We start from the raw sequence: 22512 nt of genomic DNA, 5'->3' as shown, positions 1-22512 counted from the left end.
AAATTAAAAGCATAAATGGCAAAAGGACTTTTAACTTAAAAGGGGAAGATATTGTAATATCTGCTTAAGGTAAAAAGCAAGTGAACATAGCCGGCGGCTGTTCCGTGCAATTATAAACAATAATAAATGCGAGTAATAGTAGTTGTGAAAACGATGTACGAAAGTACATACGTAAACAAGGAATCGAACAAATGTTATTGTTATGACTGGACTATAAATAGCGAAGCAATAAACCTAGCTGGGTTGTATTTCTATCCAGTGAACTGAACAGTGATCTTGTTATTTATAGTACATATCACGTTCCTTTTACGATAGCTCTTTTTGCGAGCACTTTTTTACAACAGAAATTAAGGTCAACGACAGTCTCAACAAGTCAGCAAAATGGACCGATGCACGAGTTCACTATTTGACGTTTGAGCGGTGCCGTGTCATTTTCGTGACCATGGCAACGAGTGAATTCGGCCCCGCTCAAACGTCAAATTAGTTAAATCGTGCATTGGTCCATAGTGGGTCATGATGTTCAGCAAAATTGTTCATAGATAGTGGACTATCATTGATTGAATTATGAAATTCTAGATTTTGTCACCAGGCAGCGCTAGTGAGTATTAAACTTATGTTTTGCAAGTATCTCAAGATCCGGTCTGTGCGGGCTTTGGTTTCCTACAATATGTTTCCCGCAGCCACGCTATGAAATTGCTCCTAATATGAGTCCATCGTGTGTGCCGTCCAGTGGGAGATAGAGGCAGAGTCGTGGCCTACTGGTTGTTAGTTGGCGTTTACCACCACGAATGACATAAGCGTTACACGACGAATGAACACATTGACATTTGTACACCTAACACGCTAAAGGAAGGTTACTCAAGCACCAATGGACTTTTATATCCGTAATTTAGATTCATAGAGATTTAAAGTATAAGGATATGTACAGATAACGGAACTATGATTGTAGGTTAAAGTTCAGTGTGATAGCTGTTAAATAAAGACTCCCGTAATGTTCCAAGTTGTAGATCAGACTAAAGGCTATTTTATTCGTGTTCTTTAGAGAAGCCATTCGGCTCAGCCGAATGGATACCATTGCACATTGGTCCCAAAGCCATATCTAGGAAGACAAAAATGATTGCGTCTAAGCCGTCAATTTTAGATGTATGGTGTCTTCGGCAAAGTTTCTCCATATTTTTCAGACATTGTTTTCAGAGATGTGAAATTAGGGTGGCCCACATGGTTTACGAGATCAGCACATAAACTTTTTTTCTGACGCATTTAGGGCTACACAATGTTCTACAATGTTTTGGAACAACCGATTTGGAGCAACTTTGCCAAAGAACCCAAATTTCTATCTCTTATGGTTCGCGAGTTATGATTTTTTTTAAACAAAAAAGTTAGGGTGGTACTGAAAAATCAAATTTTACTTGATAACTTTTTATACGATAATTTCTCGCAGAAACTTTGTTCCGAGCACTTTTAGATTAGAAAAAGATTATTTCTTTCTCTGTTTATGGTGAAAAAACTGTGAGGACGTTTTTTGTTTGAAAAGATTGACAAAATTTTGAAAATAATATGTTTTTAACCGAAAATTGTCTATAACTTGAAAAATATTCGAGATAGCTCTTTGGTGCCTTCAGCAAAAATGTGCAAAATTGAAAGTTCTGATAGTGCTTCATACAAGGTATTCATAAAAAATCAACGCTTACACATATATTCACCATAAACCGAATTTTATATGGTAAAGAAAGCGAAAAAAGAGATATTTGCTAGAACAATCGAAATAACTGTATGTACGTCATTTATAATTGAATACACATGTATTGATATCGATCATAGTAAGCGGAATCTAAGGAGTTGAAAAAAGGAAAATTATTTGCTGAAGCAGTTTTCAAGTGATCAAGGCCCACCTTCTGGTTCGTTACCTTAGACAGATATTTGGTATTTATATCTGGCTCTTGTTCAAGATTCATGCATTCTTCAACAGGCGAATGCTGCCCTGACTAATTCGTTGTGGCAGATTTATTGGATTTGATTGAATTGAATGGGATAATTTGGATGCCTAGATAGAATAATTGCAGATACTTCTATATTTCTATGGGAGGATATCACGGGAAGTAAGGTTTTGGTAATTTGAAGGAATTCTTCAAAGTATACGTTTTGTTATCATTTGGGGTTGATAATATAATAAACGGAACCGGTATTGAACGCATGACCTTCTGCTTAATAAGCCGAAGCGGTAGCAATTTATAACCAACCACGGCATAGGTTAGCTGGACAAACATTATGTCGCGTGAAATAACAAGACACCGTTTATGGATTAATGTTCCATGGATGCTTCATCAACTAACTTTCCCTAACTCCAAACATTTCGCTTACTGTGATCGATCTTATTTCATTACATATATTTTCAATTTTAAATGACTTTACATACAGTTGTTCCGGTTGTTCCAGCAAATATCTCTTTTTTTAGCTTTCTTTACCATATAAAATTCGGTTTATGGTGAATATATCTCAAAGCAATGATTTTTTATGAATACTTTGTATGAAGCACTTTCAGAACTTTCAATTTTGCACATTTTTGCTGAAGGCACCAAAGAGCTATCTCGAATATTTTTCAAGTTATGGACAATTTTTGGTTGAAAAACATATCATTTTCAAAATTTTGTCAATCTTTTCAAACAAAAAACGTCCTCACAGTTTTTTCACCATAAACAGAGAAAGAAATAATCTTTCTAATGGCGACAAAAGATTGAAAATCCGTTTGCGCCCTTCGGAGATATCGGCATTTGAAAACAACCATTTTTTCGAAGAAAATTTCTGATAACTTCGTAACCATAAGAGATAGAATAGTAGTTTTTTCGGCAAAAAGTTGCGTAATCAAAAGTTCTAAAAGTGCTCGGAACAAAGTTTTTGCGAGAAATTATCCTATAAAAAGTTATCAAGAAAAAACTGATTTTTCAGTACCACCCTAACTTTTTTGTTTAAAAAAAATCAACTCGCGAACCATCAGAGATAGAAATTTGAGTTCTTCGGCAAAGTTGCTCCAAATCGGTTGTTCTAAAACATTGTAGAACATTGTGTAATCCTAAATGCGTCAGCAAAAAAGTTTATGTGCTGATCTCGTAAACCATGTGGGCCACCCTAATTTCACATCTCTGAAAAAAATGTCTGAAAAATATGGAGAAACTTTGCAGAAGACACCATACATCTAAAATTGACGGTTTAGGCGCAATCATTTTTGTCTTCCTAGATATGGCTTTGGGACCAATGTGCATTGTACGTTACCGTAATTTCGGGTGAAATTGATCATTTTTCAGGGGTTTTCTAGTCTGATTTCTATAATGTTGGCAATGTCGAACAACTGAATGCAGAAAAACAAGTACGAATGTGAGCCTCATTGGCTCAAGTACCGAAATTTTCAAACAAAAGAAATTTTAGTTCTAAACAACATCTCTAAAATAAAAAATCGGGTGATGTCATTTCGGGGTGAAATTGATCACTTATCAATGCGATTATTGTTAGTTTTCAAAACAGCTCTACATAATAAATTTGATCTCCCGGAATTCGAATATGCTTGATAAATTCCTTACAATACAATATTTAGAGAAATAATTAATAATTAAATTTCAAGAATTACGCAGAAAACGCCTAAATGTATGCAATTTCCTAAGGAATTTCCTGATATCTAACAGAAATTCAATTATTTCAACCAAATGAGCGAATTGGTACGAGTTTTGGTTATGAAATCTGGTTTAGGGATATATTTTAATCATTCTTACAAACTTTCAGGATTATACCATGTTCAAATCCTTGTCTAGAACTAGAAGTTTAGAGATGTTAGTCAATACTGCACCATACATGATTTTGGAATTTTTCATTATTTTCATAGAAATACACATACTTTAACGCAAAAAACTTCACAACACACAATTTGACAATACTTACGTCAAACAACGTTCATTCACTGCAGGTTACATTGATATTTGTGCTCCATTAGGAAGAAATAAAATCGAGTGACACGGTGATCAATTTCACCCTACTGATCAATTTCACCCGAATTTACGGTACCATAGACATGCTACAAGATGTATCACAATTAAGGTATACAACATGGACCAATGCACGAGTTCACTAATTTGACGTTTGAGCGGTGTCGAATTCACTCGTTGCCATGGTCACGTAAAGACTGTTCATTTTAAAAAGTGGACACGTTTTTTATGCTATATATTTTTTATTTATTGATGAAATCGTAATCGATTTTTTGAGCATCGTTCAACTATTATTCTACAATGCTTTGAAATTATAAGATCTTTTTTTTTTTCCTCATCTGTAGAGCCTTTTAACCACTGCTTCCATTATTTAGGAATATTGTGGTATAACCCATATTTTATTTGGTGCTCATCAAATATCCTTTCACAATTGAGATGTGATAGACATTGGTTGATGTGTCACACTGTCCCAACTGGGCACAACTCGTTTTATAAAGTCTATTACCCTATTAGGACTACCTTGCCAAATTTCCAAGGGCTCTAATAACCCTTTTCCAAATGCTAACATTCTTTGATCAAGCAATGCTCCGCAGTTGCAGAGTAAATGCTCAGCAGTTTCGTTTTCAGCTTGACAAAAACGACACTCAGAGGATTGTATTTTACCTATCTTTTTAAGATGATACCTACTTGGGCAGTGACCGGTCATCAGGCCAGTTATTACCCTAAGATTTCCTTTATTAAGATTCAGTATAGCCCGGGCTTTAGCTAGACTGGGTTTTATGAATCTTTTCGCTTGCTTGGATGTATCCGTGGCGTTCCAATTGGATTCTACCATGGACATTTCCCAATTTTTCAGTTTCATCCTGAGAGTGCACTCAGGAATACCACAGAACGGTTCAGGGCCGACAAAGCTCGAAGCTGCACCCTGTCTTGCTAGATTGTCGGCGATTTCATTCCCCTCAATTCCACAATGGCCGGGCACCCAGTACAATGTAACTTCGTTCCTACTGGCCAATTGCTTCAAAGAAAGAATGCATTCCCACACTAACTTTGATCTACATGTGAATGCCTTTAGAGCATTCAAAGCTGCTTGACTGTCTGAGAAAATACAGATCTTTGCAAACCTATAGTTTCTTTTGAGACAAACATTTGTACAGTCAATGATGGCTTGTATTTCAGCTTGGAACACAGTGGGACTGCGCCCCATAGCGATTACCTTGCTGATACCAGGGCCGAAAACTCCAGCTCCGGTATTGTCGCCCATCTTTGACCCGTCGGTATAAAACACAATAGAACCTGCACGTAAACTTGGCCCACCAGAATCCCAAGTATAGCGGCTTGGTTTAACCACTTTAAAGGGAACATCATAGTTGGTCTTCGTTGTCATCCAATCTTCTATTGTTTTGTTATCTGAATTCAAATTGAATTCCTTGATGATTTTCATGTGACCAATCAAATCACCATCTAGTATTTTATTATAACGAATAAACTGCAAGGCATTTTTTGCAGCTTGCAGTTTAATGAATTGATGCAAAGGCAGTATATTAAGAAGGGCATCCAAGGCAACCGATGGTGTACTTTTCATTGCCCCTGTCATTGATATACAAGCAAGTCTCTGCAACTTAGCCAGCTTCTTCTGAGCGGTTACCTCATTTGTCTTGGGCCACCATACCAGTGAAGCATAACTAATTTTTGGTCGGACTATTGCTGAATAAATCCAGTTTACCATATTAGGTCGCAGTCCCCAAGTTTTTCCTAGGGCTTTATTGCAGACCCATAGGGCATTAGTACCCTTACTTATGACCTTGCTCAGATGAGAGTTCCAGTTCAATTTCTTATCCAAAGTAACACCAAGGTGTTTAACTTCTTCCGAAAATTGAATTTGAACTCCATTCAAAGAAGGCTGTATAAGCTTTACCATTTTCCTTCTGGTAAAAGGCACGATAGTAGTTTTTGAAGGGTTTGCGTTTAACCCCTCTTTCCTACACCATTTGAGAGTAATGTTTAACGCAGTTTGCAACCGATCGGAAATCGTGTTATCAAACTTTCCACGAACTAAGATGGCCACATCGTCGGCATATCCAATTACCTCAAAACCTTGATCTATTAAATTTCTAAGGAGTTCGTCTACTACAAGAGACCACAGTAAGGGCGATAACACTCCTCCTTGAGGACATCCCTTCGTAGATCTTATAGATATTTGCGCACCTCCTAGATCAGCAGAAATTGTGCGACCCTTGAGCATGGTCATAACCCATTCGATAACACTTTTATCCAAGCCCCTTGCTTCCATGGCTGAACTCATAGAGCTATAGGATGCATTATCGAATGCTCCTTCAATATCGAGAAAAGCAACCACGGCTATTTCTTTGGCTTCAAGAGATTTCTCGATTTTATTTACCAGCGACTGCAGCGCCGTAATGGTAGATTTACCTGATTGATACGCAAATTGGTATTTACAAAGAGGCATTTCTATTAAACTTGTTGACTTGATGAAGTCATCAATTATTTTTTCCATTGTCTTTAAAAGAACAGAGGAAAGACTTATAGGTCTAAAGGCTTTGGGAGTTGTATTATCCTTTCTTCCAGCTTTTGGAATGAAGACAACTCGAACCTTTTGCCACGCTTTTGGAATATATGAAAGCGCAACACTTGCTTTGAATATTTCGGTTAAGAGCGGACAAAGCGTCTCTTTTCCTTGTTGCAGTAAGGCTGGGAAAATATCATCTTTCCCGGCAGATTTGAAAGGCTGAAAAGAACTCAATGCCCATTCGACCCTCGAAGGCGTGAAGATTTCACAAGCTTTCTGATAGGCATTTTCCGACCATACATGTCTTGCCTCATCTGAGCCCTGTTCTTCATCCGAATATGGGATCGATTCAGGGAAATGAGTTCTCATCATTACTTCCAGTGTTTCAGAAGAGTCAACAGTATAACTGCCGTCTTCTTTTTTAAGGCAACCTAAACCATTTGAATGGTCTTTTGAAAGGACTTTGTGCAGCCTTGCAGCTGCAGGAGCGTTGTTGATGGTTTCACATACCCGTCTCCAGTCCTTACGTTTGGCGTGCCTTAGTTCTCTGTTGTATTCTGTTAGGGCTTTTTTGTATTCAACCCAATCTAAAGTGATCTTTGCTCTATTGAACAACCGCCTGGATTTCTTCCTCAATCCTGCCAGCTTGTCATTCCACCAAGGCACATCCCTGTTAGATGACCTTTGTTGAATAGGACAGCTAGCATGATAAGATGAGACCATTTGCTCAATGATCCCATCAGAGGCATTTTCCAGTTGTGAAACAGTCGTGAACTGTTCACCGTTATACGAATTCTTATTCGTTAAATGAAAACGATAGAGATCCCAATTGGTTTTCTTCGGGTTTCTATAGCTTTCTGTTATTTCTGATCCAGATTTAAAATCGAACCGGATTTGTTTATGATCTGACAATGATTCTTCATCAGAAACATGCCAGTTCACAATCTTCTCCGATAACAAGTCGCTACAGATCGTGAGATCAAGAACCTCTTGTCGGATAGAGTCTTAGAAAATGCTTTTGGTTGAAGAGCTAAATAGTTTTTCCAAAAACTCCTAATAATAGCTGTTCGTCAAAATTTAATATTGTTTTTCGCAAAACAAAAATCCTAATTTTTATGAACAAATTCTAAACAAACTAAAGGTATAGCTTAAAAAAAATAATTATATTCCACCATTCTCTGTCAATAGGTAACTTTAGAGATTTACCCATTTATGGCCAAATTTGCTGATACACCATCCTTTCACTCCCAGCAAAAGAAAAAAGTAAATATCGTGGTTAAAACTAGTTTGGTTTACTAAAGAAACTATATTTGTACAAACGAAAGTTAAATCGTGCATATAAACTACAGTCTTAAGTACATATTTTACTGTTTATGGTATGGTTTATGGTTTATGGTCTCATACTTTTAAAATCGTGTACGCATATTTATCGATCTACAGCAAATTGTAGATTGTTTTCTCCAAATATTTCTATAGGTTATCTCAGAATAACATATTATGAAAATAATATGTGGAAAATAAAATAGATTTTATCACAATAGTGTTACCAATTTGAAGTTTGAAATTTTGCCATTTGATTTGAAGATTTCTCTGCCTCGAGAATTGATCAGCCGGTGACACTGAAAAGCATAAAATTTGTGTTTCATAGATAATCAGTATAATGGATGGATGATGCATGAATAGTTTTTAGGTTTTATGATGATTGACAATGTTTGTAGAAAAGTAATTGTGATTGTATTGTATTTATTGACTTTGTATATAATTGTTACTGACAGTGGTTGTAATGTTTATGTAGAAAAGAAATGAGGTTTTTACGCCTTTTTGAGCAAGTCGCGTGTTGTTGGTCTACTCAAATCGGCTTTTCCTCATCAAACGCTTCATTAAGCAAAAGCAGATGAAGCTAGAAACCAAATAAACAAATAAACAAATAATAATGATTTTGTGAAAAGGTGGCATCTTTGGTAGAGTTGTTCAGATGGTTATAAACTATCATTATTTTAGCCAGTCGACTCGAAAAACGAAAAGTGGTGCTGCATTGTGACAAAATTTTTATTTATCCGGCTCGAAGAATGACAGTCTTTGACTTACTGAGTAACTTTGCTGAAGACGCTGTATTTCCAAGTGGTCAGTTTATCTACGTATCCGCTGAACAAAAGTTTCATGCAAAATTTCATGGCAAAATTTCGAATATCTTGGCTCAAATAATTAATCCTTGCGCCAATGACCAACTTTGCCAAAGACGCCATCTTTTTGATTGGTAAGACTCCTGAAATATCGGCAAAATAAAAGTTTCAGGCTCACTTATACCACGATCACATAAAACTTACTTATACCATCTGTTGGCAAAGTTTTGAATCAACTGGCTCGAATAATGGTGGCAAATTTGTAGAAGATGCCATTATTTTAAGTTTACAGAGTCCTGAAAACTTCGCAATACAAAAGATCCATCCGCTAGTTTGCCACTTGATGGCAAAATCTCTGATCTCTTTTAATGGTAGTCCTTGTGCTGTTGAATAGCTTTGCCCAAGACGTTGTCTTTTTATGTGGTCATGGCCCTGAAACTTCGGCAGAGCTAAGGTCTCATGCTCACTAGCGTCACCTGGTGCGAAGTGTCGAGTTTTTTGGTTATGATAATGATAGTCTTTGAGCAACTGAGCAACTTTAACATCGCCATCTTTCAAAGTGGTCAGAATCCTGAGATATCTTCAAAATAAAAGAATCGAACAACTCTTCCCGAGACACCAACTTTCTAAACCCTCAGCATCTAGAGATATTATAGGCTCCAAAGGTTACATTATCATCCCCTATGGTTCATATAGTGAAAGTTCGAAAAAGCGCCCAGATCAGTCAAGTTCTCAACTAAAAGGATAATCCTCAACTTCCCAAGGTAGATCGTACTGAGCTTAGCTTAGCTTAGCTTAGACTGACTACACATATCAATGGTTGCTATTCCGTGATTGACCGAAGTCAGTGAAAATGCACGAAGAATCAACTAGAAGATCGGCTGGGATTGGCCATAATCTTCTTCAGTGTGCATAATTCAGTGCCTCTATTCATACATGGTCAATAACGCCGGCCACGTCCTTGCAGTCAGGTGGGATTAGGGGAAGGAATGTTAGTGTGTAACCATTGCTATTTGGAGACCGTGTTTGCCTCTGCATCTCCACAAAGGTTACTGAGAGGGATGTTTGTTAATAGGGGACGATCGTTGGGTCACAGGATTAACTTTGATAAGCGATTAGACCATGATAAATAATTATTGGTGAGATATAAACATGCTTATATGTAAATATAAGATTTTCATTTGATATGAACAATGTCTATGTAGAGAAAAAATATGCCGACACTTGACGTGACGAACCTTTCAAAGTTTGTTGAATAAAGTGAACCTTTCGCAAGTCTACACTCGTAGTGTCGAACCATTCAATTTTTTTTTTAATTACAAAAATAAAAGTAAAAGGAAAAAGGTGTTTTGAAAAAAAAAATAGACATAAATAATATATGAATCAGAGTTTATGTCGACACTCACAATGACGAACCTCTCATAGTTTGTTGAAAAATCATATTTACGTCTCACCGTTGTAACGATTAAAGGTGCAGTCATACATATTTTATAGATTAGAAATAGAAGCATGAAATGAGCTCACCAATTGATCCGTCATCCTTGAGCAACAACAATCCACTGTCAGCTTCACTCGTTTGCTCGACTACATAAAAGCACTCAGAGAAAATAGACCCTGTTTTTGGTCGTAAAATTATCACATATAATCTATGCACTACACACTAGAAAGTTATAAGTATTTATAAATACTCTGTGTCAAAAGATTAAATTTTAAAGAACATTCAAATAGTCAAACATCATCATTCTAAAATTATGAAATTTTAAAGAGCCATTTGGGGTGATATGAGCAGTATTTTCGAGCACCATTTATTTCTTTTTCTTTGAATTTTGAACAACGACTCATAACATGCTCATTGTTTTATTTCCTTGGCAGCTTTGAGATCTTTTTTTTAATTCCTTTTAAACAGTGTTGCCAGCCACATGAATATTTGTGTTTCGTATGGCATGCAACACATCCTCAAACTTTGGTGAACATTCTCGGAAAAATTTGCCTAGTAGGGAGCCGGATCCTATTTTTGGAACTTCTGATTCACTTCGGCAGTGAGGTTTTTTGAAAACTATTGAGCTCATATTTGGCCACAATATGCGTCGTACTGATGCGCTTCATATTGCAATGTTTCAAACAATTCGGCCGAGAGAAACCCCCCATGTCAAAGTGAATCATGGAAGCACCCAACTGGTTCTGCATCCTATATCGGATCAGTATTTCGACATCTTTCCAAAACATAATTACAACCCTGATTGTCTTACGACACCCCAATAACGATCGTAAGAAGTGGTCAGGGTCTATCAAAAATTAATTACTACCGGCATTGAAACCCTAAATGTAACTGTGACATTGGTTTCGCCACAGGTAAGAATCTAAGGGTTTTGGAAAACAGTTTACATTTAATTTCCTACTGGCAGAATAAAATGTGTGAAGTCCATTAAAATCGATTGAGAAGCTGTTGGGATCATTAATTTGTACAACTAAAATATGTTTTTATCGAAATTACAAATACTTGTGTTAGATGAGAGATTCTGTGTTTGTTCGAAAAATTAATCCATATCCGTGTTGTTTCTTATCGACATGATAAAAATGCATTTCGCATACCCTTATTACACTGAATACTTACACATGGCAAGGTGCGGCGGCGGCTGACCGACTCTGATGATGGTGATCTGCCCGGAGAATCCCTTTACCGGGCTTAATGGGTTGACAATGTTGTGTCACTGTGTGGCAAGGACCTTCTCACCATCGAAGTCTCCCCATCAGCAGTCTTCTGGAAGTCACCTCCTGGGAGTCAGCCGTCGTCTTAGGGCGCGGCGCAATTGCAAACCTTTGCTTATAATTATTTATAAACTCGTTCAATTTCATCACTCAGCCGGCAGTCGAAAGCAATGACGGACCTTCGAATGATGATGATGAGCTTCATCAACAGCAGCACCAGAAGCAGAAGCAGACGACGGCTGGCGGTCAGGAAAGCGATCAGCTAAAGTGCGCGATTCGGGAGCCTTTCTGTGGTTCTTTGGAGCTCATCTCAGCAGGGCGTCGGCAGAAGATCAAACGAATTAGCTACGACTGTCGGCACGTATTGGCTTCTGTTCCGGACCGTGGACCAAATTTAAAGCCACATCGCTGGAGGTGGCTTAGGGCTTAACCTTCTGCATGTGCTAACAATAAAGTTACGTTATCTGTTCTTTGGGGTCATATTAACCCCGAACTCAAATCGATACTACTATGTCGCAAATGGATTTTAGATTTTTGTGCTGCTTTGGAGTAGAATTTAATTCGGTTTGCTTGGGATGCTTCATCGCAAAGAAGGGTTTTTTTGCATGGCATAGCATAGCGAACCATTCGAACTTTGTTTGAATATTATATAAACGTAATGATGCAACTATGAAAATGTGTTATCACAAGCATGAAACGAGCTCACCAATTGATAATCTATCCTTGATTGAATATCTTTTCGCACTCAAACAAGGCAAACTGAACACGATTGATATTGATTCCATCGCTTCCCCCACAGAAACATGCAATGAAATCCAATCACCTCTGAGGTCATATTGACCCCTGAACACCGACAAAGGGTTAAGCGCATCGCAGACAAAGAGAAAACGGCGGACGACGGCGCGCGGTGGCGAGGGCGAAACAGATCAAATAAATTTGCTGGGAAATCATCATCAAAAATCGAGCGGGGATCTCGCATTCTTATGCGATCGGAAATATTTTCTAGCTTTTGGTACGTCGGAGGCGGTCACAGAGAGGCGGGTCGTTTCTAATCGGGAGCACCTTTTCGGAGCGATAGCCTTGACATTTTTGTGCCGGTTGTGCACGCGGTACGGTTTGTTATCGGACGTTTGATGCGGTAGGACACAGATTGATGGATTGGAACGCTGTCAGGGATGAATCTTTGAGGAAATGATTTGAAGCAAAACTGTTGATTTTTAAAAAATACATTCACCACTCGATCGAGTGCTCAGAACGACAACGTTCAGTAGAGTTATTGTTTTTGACTTCTTGATTATTAAACTGTACATTAAGATGATCCTCCAAATTAAACACCCGAGAAGCTACTGTGAGCTAGTTTGAACGAAGTTAGTCAACTCTGTTTGTTCTGTGAATTCTAAGTACCTTTTCGACCATAGGTGGCGCTTTAGTCCAAGAATTTCTTTTGTTATTGACTGAAAAGTTCTTCAATGAATAGAGAAGAGACTGTAACAAATCAGAAGTCTTTCCCTTAAGACCAGGCATTACAATCTCATCTGATCGAAGTGATCATCTTTATATGGTGGAAAGATATTATCTTCAATCCAAGAGCGCATTAGAAGGATTCCATCTTTCAATCATATACATCGAGAGATTATCTTGACAACTCTTTACTATGCAAATCAATTTGCTGATGCATAATTATTCAATACAGTAATTTGTTGTAAGTGTTATTCTTCTGACTAACTTTGCCAAAGATAAAATGATGCCTTGTAAAAGCTAACGAATTTCAAAGCTAAAAATAGCGAAATAAAGAACTGTAATACATTGTGATGTTAAATTGTGATGTCAACTTCTCTATGATGACTGTTTTAGTTATAAAGAGAAGTGAACACATATATTGTGCTTTCTGTAAAACGGGTCATATGAGGACTTCTACTACATGGGGTTTGTGCAAACATACGAATCTCTGCCGCGTAATTTATGAAATCGTTGGGTCTTATGAGTGTTGCAAATGAAGGAATGAACCGGAACCTGTGAAATTTAAATTTTTGGTAATTTGGCCTACCCAAGTGTTCAGCTGATGAGGTTCCAGTGAAAATTTGGAATGTTTTTTAACAAACTCAGTGAATTCATTTGACAAACAGTGCGTAAAATACTCCTCCATTCCGTTACTCTAAATAGTGGAATAGTTTTCCAGAGCCTTACAAGTTTATTGGCATGTATGCAGGAGATATAAGCAAATATGATATTGCAGATTTGGACTTTTAAAGAACTTTGCTTAGTTTCAATCCATCTAAAAAAACGAACCACAAAGAATCAAGTTTAAAAATAAATATATTTAGAATGTCCAGTTGAGGGGCCCTAGGACTGGCTTCCATTTAATTTCAAGTAGAACGCGCAACTTTGGGTAGCACGTACATCCTATCCTGTGTTCACTGTTGTAACATGCTGGAAAACCTACAAGAAATATAAATGAAGAACTGCTTTTCTGAAAAATGTGTTTCTTCCACTTACTTTCATTTACCGTTTGCCCTTCAAAACCATTTCCAAACGGTGGCATTGTCAAATTGATTTTCCATAACCGCATGGATTACTGTGTTTGGAAGATTTCATCGAGCATCAAATGAGTCAAAGATATTGATCAAAGATCGATCAAAGAGCTCTCAGATGATATTGAATTATTCGATCCATATCTTTCTCAGATGATCAAATGATGAGATGAAATGCAATGCACACAATAAAAACATATCTGGATTACTTTTTCAAATCGACATAAGTAACTTTCATACTGTTTTGAGAAAGTTAATTTAGAAAAATCACAACCTTTCTTCTAAAACTGTTTTAAAATTAATCCTTCTTTTTAACATTTTTTGTACCGTGTATATCGCTTAAATTTAGCATGCAATCAGCTCTTGTTAAAACACTAGGTAGTTCTCATCATTTCCCACAAAAAATGTATGACAAAATGATAAGCCGTTTCAATCAGTTACTTACGACGTTTTTGTACCAGTGTAAAATCGACTCAAGTAGTGTTTTGTTTTGATTCGTCACTTTGTCTCCCATACCATAGAGCGGCGAAAGTAGCGTTTAGGTTGCGAAAGTGGAGAATCTTACTTTCGTCGTTTTGTAAATCCGGAAATTAAACGTTCTAAAAGTGAAAAATCGAGTTGGTTTAGAGCGGAACGTGTAGAATTTCGTCTGCGAAACACGTAAAATTGATAAAGTAAGTTTGTTAACTTTTCTGACTTGAGTCTGTTTGAATAAGTCTTCGAGATATTTAGGAAAGCTGAAATTTATTTTCCCCGGGAAGGAACGGGCTGCTCTACACAAAAAAACAGTTGTTTTTATATGTGCCAAAAAAAGCTGTTTTTTGCGCAAATTTTGTGAATGTAATTGTTAATAATGGTAGATCTACGCATCAGCAATGTTTAGATTTACTTGATATTTGATAGGCTTCAATTCGTTACGATGAATATACGCCAAATGGATGAGTCTCTCTACTGGACTCGCTCTTGGGCCGTTTCCATTCGCCATTGGCGTAGATAGGATTTTTTTTCTGAAGGGGGCCTTGGGGGGTCCTAGCAAATACTTGTTTTACAAAAATAATGTCGGTCGCAATAATCACAAATTTCGTATTTTTAACAGATTTGTATTGATTTTATTTATTTGTTATCTTGTCTTATTATGCGGACTATCAGTGATATTTATATATTTCCATATTCGCTACAAACATGATTCACTCTTTTTGTAATCCAGTCAAAAATCCTTTAAGAATTCAAACAAAAAAACTCACAATTAATATTTTTGTGATTCTTTCACGAACTGTTTAGGTATTAAACCATGTGCTTTAAAGAGATTCCTCTGAGAATGGTTACAGGAATTTCTTCTTGACTTAGTTTCGTTCTTTTCTGTGCTTTCTTCAAGAACCTTTACCAGTTTTCACTGAGTTTGTCCAAGGATTCCCACGGAAAATCATTCATAGATTAGAAATTCTTATAATCAGTTTTCCTGGAAGGTCCTCTACGAACTTATTAAGTACATGTCGATTCCAATTGTTAATTTAAAGTATCCTCTATTAATAATTTGCTTATGATTTTCAGGAATTACTAAAGATTTCTTCCAAAAAATAGTACAAACAATCCAAGAGTCTCATCAAAAATGTCTTCAAGATCACCAAGCAAGGATTCATTCCACAAATTCTTCAGAGAGTTCGCCAACAGTTTTTCAAACTTTGCTTTTGAAGTTTTCGCTGAATAAGAGTTGAAAAAATCATTCTTACGCATATTTCGCTTGCATAAACACTTATTCAGCAACTTTCATGAGTAACATTTATCTGATCTTTTTTTTCACAGGTCATATATCTCAGATGTTTCTAATGGAGCAACATCTCGCATTCCTTCCAAACTCTCTCAAAAATATTTACGAAAATAAGATATGTTTAAAGAATTCTAATAAAGTTCCTGGCGGAATACGTTCAACTGTTCTTTCAAAAACTCTTCCGCGAAATTACTCGAAGATTTCCCGAGTAATTTGTTCAGAGATTTCCTAGAGAATTATATAATTGTTGTACTAAGATTCTTCCAAAAAAACTTCCATTTTATTATTTTTCAGAGTTTTTTTTATTCTTTTTATACCGCACTAATATGTTTTTGAAGAAACTTTTCACCAGATTTGGCAATTTATTTTTGAAATTCACGAAAAGTTTCTCCAGAAGTTTCATCAAGTTCTCTTTCAGGCTCTAGAAAAAAAATGTATACACTATCCATTTTTTGGTTAAAAAACTACTGCAGGAATATCTCAATATTTTTTAGGGATTGCTTTGCAAATTTATCTACGAATCAATCCACATCTGAATGCTAGAGAAACATATACAAAAAAGATTTAAAGAATTTTGTTGGTAATATTTTGAATAATATAGGCTTAAATATATTTAGAAAAAAAAAAAACTAAATTCCTGTCGGAAATTTAACTTTTAAATCGTAGAATTTATGAAACTTGTTGACAATATGCACAGAGATGCTTTCGTTCTCTTTTCTTCGTCTTTTATGATAGAAAATGATTAGTGTTATAACGGATGAAATGTTTTCTTTCATGATACTATGGTGAACACATACTTTTGATGAGCAACCCATGTTTTTCTATCTTAAGAAATTCTGAAAAAAAAAAACTTTTTTGAAGGATCTTCTATCGATTATGTTGTAGGGTAAGTGTTCCCTTAGTTGTGGGTGTTCCTATAGTTGCGGTAGTGCCATTTTCACTGATTTTATTACACTAGTCACAGAACCGGCACTGCCAATCGACGTATTGGCTTGTTGATACACGGAATAGTTGGAAAGAGCGTTCAAATTGCTTTAAAACTGATGAAATAGCACTAAAATTGCTAAAACTTGTCTTACTTGTACCAATAGTTGCGGTAAAGTGTTCCTATAGTGGAGGATCCCATAAGAAAACCACGGATATCGCAACTATAGGAACACAAATTAAAAATATACCGCAACTAAAGGAACGGTGTACCAATAGTGGAGGTATTATTTTTCACTGACATGCCGAGGTTTACTGCGATGAAATCATTTTTCTTATCAACTCGTTACTTCCTGTTACAACATTAACATGTACATTAATTGCGCTTCTTGAATTTAGGCGATTAAATGAAGTTCTATAGTGCTTAGTACCTCCACTATTGGTACATCTACCCTAGTTCTATAAAATTTCAATGCGGATATATTGCCAGTAGAAGATGTATTGTGAATGTAAGATTTTAATGAATTTATATTAAAGGGAAAACTTTTGTATTACTTTGACAATTTGTTGAGGAATCAGTAACCACACGTATAAAAATTCTGCCACTCTTCAATATTCCTTGAGGAATATTATTATACTAAAATTCTATAGAGAATATCGCAAAGCTTTTTGAAAAAAATTAATTCAAGCAAAAATGCAAAAATTGAATCAAAATCAAAATCGATTTTTTATACATTTTTTCACGACAGGTTAAATTTATGCCATTTTTTTGAAGAATACTTGGCCATGCCGAAATTCCACGAAAGTTAAGCCTTTCGACAAAAATTCTTTCTATGCATTGTCTGAGAATTTTTTTTTTCTGACATTATACGAGTTGAAGTTAAAGTATGGATTTCTTTAGTGATTTTTCATGAGAGGAATCATCATCAAATGAGAATCTTGAGAAATCAAAATGCAGTGCATAAGGTGCTTTATGCTGGAACAGCATTATTTGGATTATTAAAAAAACACGCATTTAGGGAATCAAACTTCCAGGATGTTGACGCTTTTTTGTACCATGATATTTTCAGCAACGGAAATTTTGAAAAATTGCGCTTATCGCATACAACAAGAAGTTCGCGAGATTCACCGAAGTCAGAACCACCACGCTTATGCTGTGTAAGACAAGCGAGTTTGTCTAACTATAGTTGTGCAACATCAATAACGTGACTACTAAAGAGATTTTTGTCAATAACAAGAGTCATGTACATTGATTCAGAAGATTTAGCTGTCTTTTTTTTTATTAAATTATTCATTATCAAAAAGGTCCATGAGCGTGCGGTTAGCGGCTTCAGTCGTTTATGCATATTGTGCTACGGAGTGTGGGTTCGATTCCCGCCCCAGTCAGAACCACCACGCCGGTCCCCCTGGCCCCTCCTGTTCCTACGCCAATGCCATTCGCCCTGAACGTTGAGTGCTCTAAAGTCCACCTCAACAGCAATAAACCATTGTGTGCGCGTCCTAACACGAGGTCGGCGGCCTCGTTTGGATTCTCTGTTGAATGTTATCTTTGCTTGTCGTTCTTCCGATATATGACAACGTGATCAGTCTTATGTCATTCGTAGCACCTACTTCCAGCACAGCCTTCCATACCGATACACCTGGAGATCACCACAGCAGACAGAATCACAAATCGACCACATTATGGTTAATGGACGGCACTTCTCCGACATTATCGACGTCAGGACCTATCGTGGCGCTAACATCGACTCTGACCACTATCTGATGATGGTTAAACTGCGCCCAGAACTCTCCGCCATTTACAACGTACGGTACCGACGGCCGCCCCGGTTTGACCTAGAGCGGCTCAAGCAACCGGATGTCGTAGCGGCATACGCGTAGCACTTCGAGGCTGCATTACCGGAAGAGGGTGATCCAGCTCACTTAAGAACTGCTGGAGAACAATGAAAGCAATCATCAACAATGCAGCTGAGAGCAACATTGGGTACCTGGGACGGAGTCGACGGAACGATTGGTTCGACAAGGAATTCAGGCAGATTCTGGAGGAAAAGAATGCAGTGCGGACGGTCATGATGCAACAAGGGACCCGACAAAACGTTGAACGTTATAGACGGAAACGTCAAAGGGAGACCCGCCATTTTTGGGAGAAAAAAACGGCGCCAGGGGGAGACGGAGTGCGAGGATATGGAACAGCTGGAAGAATGCGACCCGGCAGGTACAAGAAGGCTAGGAGCACAGCGGACACGGTGGGCTGACCAGGTGCTGCAGGATCGGGTGAGTGTGGAGAACCGAGTTGTATGGCGTGGAGTTGTTGACGCGGTTTTATTGTAATAACAATGTAATACCAATAAATTAATAAATGAATGACGTTCTCACAGTTTTGACAGCGAAAGTTGTCTAACGTATGGTCTTAAAGAAAAAAAAATCAAACCAACTCTATAAGTTATGGGCATCTAATTATTTCATAGTTTTTTACTTAACTTTCTGAAGTTATATATATAATCACAATAACTACAAACTTGCGATGTTTTGCAACATCGTGCATCGTTACTTCTTCTACAAATCTTCTGAAGACCACATTCACGTAAAACTGAAAACAAAAAGGTTAGACCAAAATAACTGATTTTTTTGGTCCACCCTTAGTGAAAGCTTTTAAGATCAATCTACTTACAGTATGGCCCAAAAAAATATGCGAAAATCGTTATATCATGTTTTATGGTAGTTTTTACATGGAAAATGTGAACGCAACATTAACATTATTCATTACTTGTATTGTTCAATCTATTTAGACTCAGTTTTTCACTTTGGACATGTTTTTTATCTGTTACTTTCACCTTACCAAAGAGGAATTGGAAACATCCCTTTAAATTTTATCATGCGGACGTCGAGTTCAATATCTGTGTGATGAAAGTTTCTAAAACGTCAACGATGGCCTGAGATTCTTCACAGGCCTTGTCTCCAGCATACGCCCATATCAAATGATAGAATTTATTCATACCTGGGTCGTTGGAGACTCAAACATATTTTCGAAAAAACGGTTCATTTTGGAGAGCCTTGATTGAACCTTCATATAAGTGTGATAAGCGGCTCCGTTTTGCTCAAAATTTATGAGCTAGTATTGATATAAGTTGTCTTTAACCGAAGGAACAAATTTCATCCTTAAAAATCTGTTATAGGCCACCGTATTTATTTTTTATTCAACTTAATCAAAAAATGAAGGCATATTAAACCTATAAGACGCAAATGCCTTCAAAACTATGATCCTAACAAAATATTTTATTGTGATCATGAAAAACAAGTTCTCTAAGAACTCCTCCATCGTCTGATACCAAACATATTAAAATTTTAAACTATAAAGTGTGATTTTTGAAGGTGAAAAGTTTATCACCAGTGTATACGACAATCAGACGCTGTTTCTAGCTTTTGGCGGACAAAACCTTTGAACTTCTTTGCTTTATTACATTTTTTAGGACAGTAAGAAAAATATGACAACAATTGTCCTGGATAGCGAAGTTATGTCAGAATATACCACAATAATCAGAAATTACATTCACTAGCAAAACCAATGAAAATAACGCTTGTAGATGCTAAATTCACGTTCAAATAATTTTTGCATTTTTTTATGGGCCATACTGTAGCTCGAATGAAGAGTTGAATCAACAGTGTTTTCGACATAGTTGTTCAAAATAAAATTTTCTAAAAGTTTGTAACCTGCTCACAACCAACGGCCTCGCGAGGGAATCAAAGCTCCCCACTGTCGCCGTATGAAATGAAGGCATAGGTCTTTCTTACCATGTACAATACACTACACTCACCTCAACAGAACAACAGAACACACACTCTACATCCAGCTGTAAGTCCCATGCAACACATGTTCGTCATCTCCCGATATGAAGAGAATCCCGTGCTCCAACAGCCCAACACGATATGCCTAGCGTACCAATAAGCACCATAATCATGTATCAGTAACCCTCATGTATGCCCCTCTACTCCCAGAGCCGAGGATCTCACTCTCCACTGATCATCTGCTCTTATCACCACCCACAGACGATAAGAGATTACGATCTCAGCATCCATACCGAAAGGTAGAAGTGGAGCTCGCTTGAGCTGGTTAGTTAGTTCTCGGTTAACTGTCAAGCAGGCAGAACGCAGGAAAGTTCGTGGAGTGCACGTAGACGTGAGATAGCCTGACCGCTGTAGAACAAAATTTCCATTTTTTTAATTCTGTGGCAAAAAGTGAAGTGGTGAAGTGGAAAGCTAATTAAGCTTATTGGGCTCAGAGCAAGGTAATAACAGTGAAAGTGATTGGAAAGAGATCTTGTTAATCGTTAAATTTATTGCATAGCCGCAGATGTTCACTACCTTTATGCATGCTGCTCTGTAGTGCTACAATGGAGTAGAGGAGGAGGATACAATGAGATCGGTAAGCGTGAAGCTAAAGCATTTCCCAAATTGAAATCGTCTTTTGTGGTGCGGAATTAAGTGTTCCATAATGTCTCCTCTATTAGGCCTTTCTATCATGACCAACTTGTGCGCCAGGCCGGGAAGGTGTCCTAGCACGATCATGGATCGGTGTGCTAGCGTTGGAGTAGCTGGCACGTCGCCGGTGAATTTGCTTCTGTCCGGGCAAGCATGCTGTCCACCAATCGCCGCGGGATACACTCGACACTGACGCCCATGCACACTAACACAGTAGGGTAATCGTAGGTTAAGCGGAAATTAAACGTAAGTACTAAAATACACCATTCTTATTATTTGTATGTGAAACGTATGCTTTTATTTTAATATGGATAGACTCGATTCATTTTCGTCAATGGTTCCGCTAGTTCGAACCAATTTTAGGCTGTTTAGGTACGTGCTTGGGGATCAGTACCACCAGTTCTTTCTTTCCACCTATTTTGTCTCCGTCTCATGCGACCTTTCCCCTGGGGAGGTGACAAGTTCGCAAAAGAGCGCAGTTATATATTTTATCAAAAAAAAAAGAGTTTGAGTCAAAACTTATACCTAAATAAGGGCCACCCTGTTTAACTTTTTTCTTAGAAGATGCAAACCTCAATTACGAACAACTTCTCTGATGACATCGTTCGTCTAAAACCGACGAGTACAGAAACATTTTCCTGCTAAAATGTCCAGGGCTGGTATCAAGTCACTTTTTAGTGACTTGCTGACTATTTTCGACCTGATCACTAAAAAGTTACTAGGGAAAGTGTACCAGTTATAGCCATAGTGGTTCCCTATTTGGCCATATGCAAAATTTCGATAACTTTTACATTTTTAATCTTTTTAGAATGTCTTAACATCAAGATTTATCCTTTATTTTACTGCTAAAACACAGAAGATTTTACAAAATGTGACGGCATTCAAGATATCACGTATGGCGAAATAGGGAACCACTATGGCCATAACTGGTACACCTACCCTATTTCCAACAAAAAGTTACTAAAGTCACTTTTTTCAGGAAAATGGTCACTAAATCATTTTTTCGTGATCTGATGATAATGAAATTTAAGGCTGGGTTAGCTTTTCAAACACAAACAGAAAGAAATAGATATTTGTTATTATAAAAAGAACTATAGTGAGATTTTGAAATCAAACTCTAGGCTATCTTTCAGGCAGAATTCAGGGTAATGTTCTGTAGATTCAGGTTCCAACGGAAAATAGAAAAAAAAATCTAGGAAAGGTTTTGGAGAAAATTCTGGCAAAACTTACATAACTACTTTTAGATGATTTTTTATCTGAAATATTTCAATAAATGTTGGCAATACCAGAGCCAACATCTGACAAACCTGCTGAATAATTGCCTGTGAGCTTTCTGAAGTAATTTTCGGCTATAGAAGGAATTCCAAACCTGCCTTCTGAAAGAACATCATCGAAACTCTTCCGGAAGATAAGCCAGAGACGATTAGGAATATCAGCCAAAAAAACAAAGAGTTTGTCAGACGCTCGTCAAGGA

The 22512-nt window shown here is 37.2% G+C and overlaps 1 long non-coding RNA gene across 1 annotated transcript; it reads left to right on the top strand.

The window, feature by feature from the left end:
- Positions 1–20504: 20504 nt before the first annotated feature.
- On the top strand, positions 20505–21207 carry LOC110679191. The gene is made up of 3 exons (XR_002502294.1): positions 20505–20845; positions 20905–20982; positions 21068–21207. It is a non-coding gene; the product is annotated as an uncharacterized LOC110679191 (long non-coding RNA).
- Positions 21208–22512: the final 1305 nt, after the last annotated feature.

Source organism: Aedes aegypti, chromosome 3 (assembly GCF_002204515.2).
Source record: "Aedes aegypti strain LVP_AGWG chromosome 3, AaegL5.0 Primary Assembly, whole genome shotgun sequence".
In the NCBI taxonomy this organism is placed as follows: Eukaryota; Metazoa; Arthropoda; class Insecta; order Diptera; family Culicidae; genus Aedes; species Aedes aegypti.
The sequence above is the reverse complement of the archived record's forward strand: the minus strand, read 5'-3'. Positions and strand labels throughout refer to the sequence as shown.